Source organism: Phasianus colchicus, chromosome 5, assembly GCF_987193195.1.
Source record: "Phasianus colchicus chromosome 5, bPhaCol1.hap1.1, whole genome shotgun sequence".
Lineage (NCBI taxonomy): Eukaryota > Metazoa > Chordata > Aves > Galliformes > Phasianidae > Phasianus > Phasianus colchicus.
Window position 1 is genome coordinate 58,782,469 of NC_143440.1, and position 11,371 is coordinate 58,793,839.

At 43.7% G+C, this 11,371-nt stretch overlaps 1 long non-coding RNA gene across 1 annotated transcript; it reads left to right on the forward strand.

The window, feature by feature from the left end:
* Positions 1-3,686: 3,686 nt before the first annotated feature.
* On the forward strand, positions 3,687-6,226 carry LOC116234626 (uncharacterized). Its single transcript, XR_004168155.2, has 3 exons — positions 3,687-3,776; positions 4,917-5,104; positions 6,037-6,226. It is a non-coding gene; the product is annotated as an uncharacterized LOC116234626 (long non-coding RNA).
* The last annotated feature ends 5,145 nt before the right edge of the window (positions 6,227-11,371 follow it).

Here is an 11,371-nt window from a genome sequence, read left to right on the forward strand (position 1 = left end):
TGTTACTCATGCAGGAGATTTATGCTTTAAGTCACATCACATCTAACATGTCCACACTCATCACCTCTGCTGGATTCATTCATTCAGTGTTTCAAGCCATGGAAGACGTGGCAAATCTCAAAGTCAGCAGCTCTTGATCACATTAAAGCTTAATTGGCTCCATATGATTGACGTCTGGAAATTTTTAATTACTTTCACTCGGAGAACATTAAGCAGAGGCCAGATCAATCCTTTGACATAGAATTAGTCAGAGAAGTAGAACAGGATGATGGTTTTTGAGCTGCAAGAGCTACTCCACTCATAGCAGACTCCAACGCCAGATGTTAGTTCTCCCAAGGGAGATGAGGCAGCGGATGAGAGGGTTTTTGTAACCATCGTGGCTTTGATTCTGTTTGAAAGGGGTTTATTTAGATCCTCCCGCAAATGTACTCCTGAAATGGGCAGACGCTTTATAGCTGAGCATCATCTCTGCTGGCAACCCAGATCGAGCACATTTTGTATCTTTTTGTTTGTACTTGAATGTGAAGAACTTTAAGATTTTAGCTGTAGCAGGACATTGTCTTTCCTTCCACCTTGCATACAGGACAGCCGGCCAGGAAAGACCATCAGAGAGGACCTCAGCTCCTCACGTTCCTGTGTCCCAGACTAAAGGAAGTGCTATATTTTACGTGAATACCTGATTTGGTTCCTAGTGAGATATTATTTATTGAGATGCCACGAAGTCTTCCTTCTACCTCATTTTAGCTATAAACCACCACAAGTGTTTCTTTTCTTTTTCATTATAAAACAGTCTCAACAACCTTGAAACACCACTAATAGGAAATACATAAACGAGTATATATGTAATTAAAGCATAGAGGCAGAAGAACAAATGAGCTGAAATTGCCTGTGAATACAGGTAAGTAGGAAATTAGAAGTTTCGAACCATCAAAGCAATGAGATTCTGTAACAGCCTGTATGAAGGGCAGCAAACTTAAAATACAGACTATGACACTTGTCTGAAAAGGATTATATAATGCATCCTCTTAACAGAGATACTGGAGTCAGTGATACAGAACAGATGGATATTCCCATGGATGACTTCCTTTTGGATCTCTCCATAGGTGAACACCAGGTTCACAGCCACCATGGCCCCAATAGCTGTGCTAAGGCTTCCAACCAGCCCCACACACAACATATATGTACATAGTACATTATACAGACACTGTATATATAACCAGAAACAGCATTTGATATCACTGTCCATATTCCCACTGTGTGAAGGCAGATATAACTCAGTGGCACTCACTTTTTCTCTATGTTTGTCAAAGGATCCCTGGGAGCCCAAGCCCATATTTGCACTCTAAACTACACATATTCAACATCCTGGAGACCACTTCTACTATCCAAAGGCTTCAGGGGCATTTCTGTGCTCCCCCAGGGGTTTGCAGGTCAAAGGCCTGCTAATGCAAAATTCACCTAGTCATTTTCATGGGAAGTGCAGAAATCCTGGTACAGGTGTTAAAAATTTGGACTCGTGATTAATTTAATTCAATAAGGCTGTGCAATGCATTTTGGTTTCTTTAAAAAAAGAAGAGCTTTCTCTCTAAATTTATTTCTATAGAGTCATCTGTTCTTCACTTACAAATGTCTTTAAGATGTACTAAAAGAAGTTATCTAAACACTCCCTAACATCATAAAGGCTGTGCAGAAGGGCACAGTGGGCATCTACTTGAAATTAATTATGCCTCTACAATATTCTGATTTCTCACCAAGCTGTCAAAGGGAGTAAAAAGATGGGCCTGTAGAACTCAAGGACACAGGGAAACATCACCCGTGGTTTGGCCACGTCATGCACAGCAAATCATTCCATGCTTCTTGAGCGTCCTTGAAGGAGATGGTACATAAGGTTGGATATTAAGAAAAATTTCTTCACATAAAGAGCGGTGCTGCAGTGCACAGCTGCCCAGCAGTGGTGGGGTCACCATCCCTGGAGGTGTTCCAGAGCCATGGAGATGTGGCACTGAGGGATGTGGGCAGTGGGCACGGTGGGGTGGGCTGGGATGGGACTTGGGGATCTTGGAGGTCTTTTCCAACCTGAGTGATTCTGTGATTGTATGAAAACAAGATCAGGTTTGATAAGAACTTCTGTCTGACCTGGAATCCAGAGCTGGTAGGAAAAGGTTATTCCCTTTCTTTGAGTGCAGCCATTACCAAAGCATGATCACTACCTACTTCCTCATGAAGGAAATGAATTCTAAACAATGTATTATTTGAAGTAGGCAACTAAAAGCTTTATTGCTCTTCCTGAATTGCTCCAGATACTCTCACCCATTATGCAAAGAGAATCAGTACTTTAAAAAGACAAATCCGAGAGCCAGAACCCTTGGGTCCTGCCTCAGGTCTCCCACTCCCACCATTTGCACACTGCAGGAGCAGAAGACTGGGGACCTTCCCCTCCTGTGCAGCAGTGACAGGAACTGGACTTTTTACCTTTCTCCCTATTGAGAGCCACTTCCCTCTTCAGAGCCTGCCTTAGCTGGCAATATTATGGCTTTGATATATATTATTATCCACTGTAGTGGCACAGAGCAGTGAATATGCCTGAAAACAGAGCTGTCTAGACAGCCTAGTCTGAGCGACAACGATTCCAAAGGGAAGGGCCATAAACACTCTCCTCGTAGAGGAAGCCATTACAGTGAAAATAAACTCATTCCGTATAAATTGGGCCCAATTCTAAACCATCTTATACTCCAAACTGCAAAGCTCTTCAGACTGCAAGTAACATCATCCCTACTGAGGAAACGCTGAAACAAAGTGCACAGAACAAAGCCGTTTCGGTGGCTTCACAACAGAAAATCTGTTCCTTGCTCTTCCCTGCTGGCACTCTCCTCTCCACGGAGAGGTTTTGCACATCGAGCTGAGCAGCAGGAAGCACTCTCAGGACACAAACGTGCAAGCAAGATGCTGCACATGGCTTATTCCAGCTGCTCTCAAGAAGTTAGCCTGGAAGAGGGTTGCATAAATCCCTGCAGGCCAGCAGTACACATCTAATGCCATTTGCACCAAACCCTGCCCCAAGAGTGTCTTCAGCATTAGCAAGTGCTGTCCCTGTGTGCAACACAAAGAGATTTTCTCTCCAGAATCTGCAAAAACTAGGAAAGCTTCTGACTATTTGTTGCTCATTTATGATTAGGAAATCTGACTGTATCCCACTTTTCAATGCACAAATCTGCCGTGTTGGTAAACTCTATTTTACTTGTGTGCCGTTTGGATTTTAATGAGCCAGATTTCAGGCATTAGCCTTTGGGAGTGTATATGAAGTCATTATGTACATGGATTTTATATGGGGGCACTGAAGTTAGCCAGCCACAGGTGATTTGCTCTTCACACTAGCCTCCAGAATAGGAAAAAATCAGCAGGCATAGTGACTGGGGGAATGACTGGGAGAATGGTTTTAAACTGACACAGGGGAGTTTAGGTTGGATATGAGGAGGAAGTTTTTCAGCCAGAGGGTGGTGAGGCACTGGAACAGGTTGCCCAAGGAGGCTGTGGATGCCCCATCCCTGCAGGCATTCAAGGCCAGGCTGGATGTGGCTCTGGGCAGCCTGGGCTGCTGGTTGGCGACCTGCACATAGCAGGGGGTTGGAACTGGATGAGCATTGTGCTCCTTTGCAACCCAGGCCATTCTAGGATTCTATGATTGCCCTGCTCTCAGCCCCTGGGACCTTCTCACAGATAGCCCAGGACTGAGGCCGCAGCATCACAGAGCACTTTCACATGCTCTTCATGTGCAGGTAAGAGATCACGTTCCAGAGAAGCTTTCTTCTGTGCTGGAACTGTCCTGTCATTTCCCACCCAATACCACCAGATCCATTTCCTCTCCTGGTATTTCCTATCTCTAGCTCCTAACTCCATTCAGTGAAAGATATGTATATATATTTGTTGGTTTCTTTTTCCTCCCTTATTTCCACAACACACACGCACACACCACAGCCCCCAGGGAGAATATTTTCTACTGGATAGAGAACTGAACTGCAAGACAGAAGCCTGGGATTCTACTCCTGAGTAAAGCACTAATCTTGGGCAAGTCTGACTCTTCTCTCACACTTGTGTATTTTTGTTTCTAATCTACATGGACTATATATTACCATTAAAAAAAAAGTTTTCATTCTGAGCCCTTTGTCAGCAGGGAGAGAAAAATATTTCCTTAAGATATCTGCTAAGATAAGAATTGCTCTCCACAAGTTCTTTTGTGTCCTCTGGTTTTAGAGGGAACTGATGGTTGGTTTACACTAAAACCTAAAGGCAGGTGGGGTGAGCAATGTCCTTCTCACGTATTTTTAATTGCACTTGTCTCAATGGGAGTTCCTCTTTCAGTTGAAACCTCTGTCTGCTGCTGGTGCACAGTAACAAATGCAAAATTCTTTGTGCTCAGCAACGTGTTACTGCAACTTGTAGAAGCTGTTGTACACTGGAAGGTCTTGTTCCTGCCTGCAGGTCATTTCTTCACTGCTTTCACTAAGTAAGCTATTAAGGTGAATGTGTATTAGGGCTCTCCTGTGGAAAACTATTTCAAAATGCATATTTCTGCTTCCTCTCTCTCAACCCATGGGTAAGCTCCAGCATTCAGAGGTTCTGGAAATGTCAAAACATTTTCTGGTGTCAGCTTCAGAGTGTGGTAGGTGGACTGAAAGCTGAAGTGTTCTCATGAGAGATCCCATTTTACCAAGGGGAAAGGTTGGTAGCTCGTTGCAATAGATTTCACAGCTGTTGTTATTCAGCTGCTTCCCACAGTCATCTCAGTCCTTCGAGCCTACAGCAAAACATCAGAAAATGCTTCCCTTTTTTTTTTCTTTCTTTTTTTTTTCCCCTACTTAAAGACACTTGAGGACCTGCTTTCTTGGGTAACTCTAATCTGTTCACTTCCAACACAGCATCCGAATCCACTGCAAGAAGCTGTACTGCACAACAGACTTCTTGGATATTTATTTTTCATCACTGTGCTTCTGTTATCTGATGACTTTATGGATACCAAAGCGAGGAGCTGAGAAGCAAGTGACTTCTAGATTAGCTGAGAAATGACATCACAGAAGAAGCTAAGAGGCCCATGGGAGAAGGACAAGTATGTGTAGGAAACCAGCAGAGAGAATGGTGAGGGTGATGCACCAGATAAAGGCAAGGGAGGGAGAGGAGACAATCTTTGAAATAACTTGACAGTAAAGATGGGATGTTCAGAAATGTGAGGGAAGGATGCTTCAGAAGAAGAACTCATTAATATTGTCACGGGGAGGTGGTAATGGCTTCACAAGAAGTGGGTCAGGCAGGGGAAGAACACAACAGAGCAGCCAAGGCATGGCAGTTAGGGGGACTGCCATCAAGAAAATAAAAATAAAAAATAAGAAAGAGAGAGGATAGACTTTGGGATATGATAGAAAGAGACCAGATCTGGACTCTCCTGTGATCAGCATGGGAAAGCAAGAAAGAGTATCTGAAATCAGAAATCAAACGAGGAATGCAGAGAGGATTCACAGTGCAACATCTGCCTGATCTCAGTGCACCTTTCTGTGGCGTTTCCAGGGAAGTGCTGGGATGTGCTGTAACAACAGATCGTTTGCTACAGAAAGGCAAGTGAACTGTTTGGCACAACACCTTCATGTGGAGGGGATCAGATGTCCCTCATGGACAAGGCTAGAGAGGAAACAGTGGGCAAAGGGTGTTGTGTGTTCACGTGTGTGTGCACAGACAGACGGATAGGTGTGTATATGCACATCTGTTTCTATATATGATGTTTGCAGATGTTATATTTGAAGGCAGTGAAGCTATTGGAAGTCTGCAATCAGGTCAGCATGGTCAAGATTTCCTCACCTGGGTGACACATGAGAGTTTCCTTCTCTGGGGCAGCTCTGAAAGAGACCTCTGGAGAAATGAAACCTTTTATACTGATAACCACTTCTGAGAATAGATAATGAATGTCTGTTAGCACTTAGTGGGGGGGGGGGGAAAGAAAGTGTTCTTGGGTCAGATTTGCAACCTTCATCACTTTTCTGCTCTTAGTGCTGTGCAGGGCTGAGGGAGCTCCACACAGACCCCAGGATGACACAAAAACACCATGCAGGTCTATTTGCTGAACAGACATTCTTAAAGAGAAAATTCATTTGTCAGCACTGAATGAAAATGAAATCTCCAGAGGCCACAGAACATAATAGGCAATATTTAGAAATTGAGAATGAAAATTAAAGCTGTCTTGTGGAAATTATTTCTGCGTGGCTTTAACGTATATCTTCATGAAATTTAATGTCACCTATAAGGGTATTCAGCGACTAGATTTTGTTATTATTTACAGCCCATTCTCTAAAGTACAACACATAATAGCTCCATACAGAATATGAGTATTTAACAGTAGTCAATGAATAAAACTGTCAGCTCGGCGTGCCTTACCAACAGCGGTGTCTCTGCAGACTAATGGGACATCACGAGGTACGAAAACATTGAGCTTCATTATCCAAAAGGAGACCGTTTTGAAGACACCGAGTGATAAAATAAGAAGTACAGTGGTATAAATAACTCTGCTTAATAGTGCCATCATAAAACACACCACTCTAATTAGCACCACCTGCCAGTGCTGCCTGAGCAGCAGTGCTGTGCTGGGGCTGAGACCTGAGCAAGGACAGGAGTGAGTGAACTCCCCACTGCCCCGATGGGCCAGTTCCATGCCCACCACCCTGTGGGGCCAAGCCTTTCCCTAACCCCCAGCTGAACCTCCCCTGAGTCATCTCCATGCCTTCGAAGCTCTCTCCTACACAGCCAGAAGGACATCTGGAAAGAATAAACATGGCATCAGATAGAAATTCACAGCACCACCACTGGAATCATGGAAACCACCAAGTTTGGAAAAGACTTCCAGGATCCTCCAGTCCAATTGTCCACCTATCACCAATGTTTCCTGCTAAACCACATCCCTCAGTACAACATCTACATGTTTTTAACACCTCCAGGGACTGTGACTCCATCACCTCACTGGGCAGCCCATTCCAGCTCCTGATCACTCTTTCAGAGAAGATGCTTTTCCTAACATCCAACCTGAATCTCCCCTGGCACAACTTGAGGCCATTTGGATGCTTCAAGAACAAAAAAGCCAGCATCCAGCTAAACTTTAGGTGGAGGTGGCAGCTTCTCTTCCATAGCTAGCTGTACTTGATGCCATGGTTATTTTTTTATGGCAGATATCAGATTTGCCTTGAACTGTTCACACAAGCTCCCAATGGGCTCCATTTAACGATACCTGGAAGAAACTTCCTCCTAAACATTATCCTCATGCTTCTGTGTTGAAAATGTATTCAAACTGGCCCCTGTGTTGCCCTCCTATCTAAAGTAAGAAGCTTCTCAGTACATTTATTTAACAGACGTGACACAGAAGAGCAAACAGTGAGCTACATTCATCATCTATTCTCAGCAGTGCTTACCAGTATAATTGGCATCCTTCCTCCAGAGGTCTCTTTCAGAGGTGCCGTGGAGAAGGAAACCCTCATATGTTACCCAAGTGAGGAAATCCTGATCGTGCTGCCCTGATTGCAGAGTTCCAATAGCTTCACTGGCTTCAGGATAGAACACCTATGATTACATACACAACATCATCTATAGAACTCCAACTTCAAGCAACAGATCCCCAAACACAAAACTCAAATTTGAATTCTCTGTGCTTCCAGAACGAGGAGTGAAGACTAACTGTGGTATTTACACAGAAAGCTTATAAAAATTTTATACACATTCCTTCCTCCTCCCGTAGCCTCAGGTGGCACAGATCAACATTTTTCTTGAGAAAAGAGACCTCACCAGAGCTGCCATGGAGCGTGTAGTACCTTCCCTCTTTTGTTTTAAATTGTGTGGTTTACCCACCAGGGAAGGAGGGGGTTTCAATCCATAGGCGTGTAATTGTTTTGCTTGCACATACTCTTATTTTGCAATTTCCAGATCCATTCAAGCATTCCAACTCTGTCTTACCAAGGATTTGCATTCAATGTGCAGAAAAATGTTCTCACGGCACTGAATAGTTGAGATTAATCAGATCATGATTTTGCTATGCCTACTGGCTCCTTTGAAATTAAATTACTATTATTTGCTCACTTGCTAACTAAAAGTAGGAAAACAGCTTTTTTGAAAACTGAAAGTTCACTGAAGGATGCCATTTGAAACTATTCAAAAACTGAACTTGAATTTACTAAAACCTCAGCAAAATTTGCTGTATACCTCCAGGTTCAAGAGGAGCAATGTGAGAGGGAGGACAAAGGATTGGTTCCTACCAACATGAAGGTAGGGACCAAACTGCCAATCTCAAATCCAACGATTTCATCATTTTTCTGCTTCCTCCAGGTGAAGAAAACCAAACACAGCTCCAGACTCTGCTAGTGGCGATTTCTGTTGTCTACTTTTCCACCTGTTCACAGCACTGTGCTGCCAGGAGGTGCAGGTGGAAGTGCTGCCATTTTCCATCCTCCCTGCAGGAAGCCTCCTCTGCTCGAAGTGTTGTGTTTTGCAGCATGTCCCTGCAGACAACCCAGAGCAATATGTCCAACTGGACACCCAGCAGAAATGACCTGATTCTTCAGTTATTAACTCAGGATCAGCGGGAGAGCCCAAGCATGCACAAGCTCACCAGGTGGTTTTGTTCAGTGGTTATGGTTATCTCCATCATGGGTGCAGGCAGAGGGTCTTGGACAAGCATCTGCAGCATCCAGTGAGCAGCTCTTGCTGCTGAAACACTGCAGGAAAGGATTTCTTTTTTTGGCCAGCTTGCTGGATTCCACTTTTTTTTAATAATTAAAAAAAAAAAAACAAAAAACTATACATGAGCATCACTGGATGCCCCATCCCTGCAGCATTCATGGCCAGGCTGGATGTGGCTCTGGGCAGCCTGGGCTGCTGGTTGGTGACCCTGCACACAGCAGGGGGTTGGAACTGGATGAGCATTGTGCTCCTTTTCAACCCAGGCCATTCTATGATTCTACAATCAAGCTCTCTTCCATACTTACTGCATGTATTGCAACATAGGGTGCTGTGCACGTACACAAAACACCTCTCACAATCTTAGGCCTATTTTCACAAAGCAAATCTATTCAAAAAAAAAAAACAAAACATTAAGTGAACCCCAAAACTATCACACTTCACTGAAATTTTGCCCTTTGGGTCCTGATCTTGCAAAAGCCATATGCACATATATATTCTAACAGATGCAAACATCTGCCTTAAGCAGCCCCAGATCCAAAGCTTGAGCAAACAGCAAACCCAGAGGGAGGGCAGAAGGTGAAAAATAAAGACATCAGTACCTGGTCCATGGAGGTATCCTAAAGAAAGTGCTACACAGGAAGTTAAAGTTCAGTGGGTCTAAACGAATGGAAGACTTCAGCTGACAGACTCAGAGCCCTGCAGAACTCCAGGCTTCACTCTATCAGCATTTCTTTGCTCTGTAGCTGGTTTCTAATGAAAAGCAATGCATGATTGGTGTGTGTAATCAGTCATGGTCACAGCAAGATGGTCCCATAGGTACATGAGGAGGAGAACATATGTATGAACAACTGATTAAAAACAGCCGCCGTAGTACCTCCACCTGAGGCTGCATGTAAGCAATTATCTCTTTAGTAAATAGCACTTGTTTTAAGCTGTATTTCTTCCCTAGCATTTTCATTGTGCTGTATATGTGCCAACCCATAAGTGATTAAAATGTAATGGTAGCTGCTCATTAATCCCAAAGAATGGGATACACATCATACAGTCTGGCATCACTTTAAGCACTAATTAAGGGAAAGACTGCTTTGAATGTACCATGTGTTTTTCTCCCTGGCACCTTCCTTGAAAACTATTCGGCTGCTTTCACCCGGTGCTCGTGTTGAGCATTTCACAGCCACGGGGCCAGGCGTTGCTGATGCAAATGGATGCATCACCCACGGAGCTTTGCCAGCACACACCAGTGGAGGATACAGCTTTTTGCCTTTTCTCTGACTGGCATCCAGGAGAAGTTGTCACTCATCCACTGGGGCCATAAGAGAGGGATTGTACTATTTTTATTTTTTTTTTTTAACTCCAGAGAAAGGAAATTTAATGATTTGTTGGAATAGCCATTCCAGCTGGTGAAAGTTCACATCACATATTTATGCCTGGAAGGGTGACAGCAGAGAAGCTTCAGTGTCTGCCTTTCTTGCACTCCTCACACCAGCCAGAAGTAAACAACTGCATTTAAAACTTAAGATATTTAGAAGAAAATGTGATGCCCCTTAATGAGGTTTAACTTTTATATCAGTGCGTCTGTCATCCAGATTTTATATCTGTAAACACAAATAGCACCACAAAAGTGCTATCAGCCACATACGTGGAGTCAGAACTCTTCAAGGCTACTTGTGAAGCTGGACTTTCCACCAGTGCTTCTATTAATTCCTCGATTCCAGCCAGCTTATACAGGACAGCCGCCTGACCCCTGTGTCTGTATCCCAATAAAACCATCTCCTGCCCTCCAGGATTTAAAACCTCTTCCACTTCCACTGTGCCATTTGATATACAATCATTGTTTACTGTTTGCATTAAATCTCTTCCAGTGAGAGACAAAATAATGCCCTTCCAGGTATGGCTGTGATTACACCGCCTCTATCCACATTTGAAAGCCCTGCTCCCAGTTCCGTGACTGCAGCTCACCTCGATATTAGATTCCATAAATATCTTGTAGCTGCTGCACTCTGGATGCAGCAAGTACTGCTGGTAGCCCAAAAGGGCTGATGGGCTGCCCAGACTGGCTTCAAATGATGGCCACGCAGAGGTCCTTAGGCTGCCTCGTTAGTAATTCACAGGTTATTACACTGATAAATTATGGCGGCATCAAGTTTGCAGCAAAAGTGGAACCTTACGAAGACGATGATTGCGTCATAAAAATGATCAATGGAAATTAGTATTAGGGCATGAAAATTGCATCTCACAATGGCTCAAGTGGTTTAAATTCCATTTGGTTAACAGGCAATATCACATTGCTATAAATGCGTAATAGAAATGCATTTCCAGTTGGAGACCCTTATCGCCGAGGCTTTCAATCTTCGTGCCTCTCGCTTGACACTGAGCTGATAGGAAGAGTACAATCAGCAAGGTGGGGCTGGTGCTCTCCTGTGCTCCATCTGAGGTCGTTGCAGACAGCACAAGTGAAGCTTCAGACCTACCCTTTGCTGTTGCTTCTTTCTTGCATCTCCACATTGAACTGTTTCATCCCTGCAGAGGTTTTTTCGTGGCTTATATGCAGAGCTCTCTTATCCATCAAGTTCATAATTATCACGGTATACTGTATATGACAGCTGCTGCTTTAACCTATGCTCTATTGTAAGAATTCCACACGTGAAAAAAATGAAAGATTTTT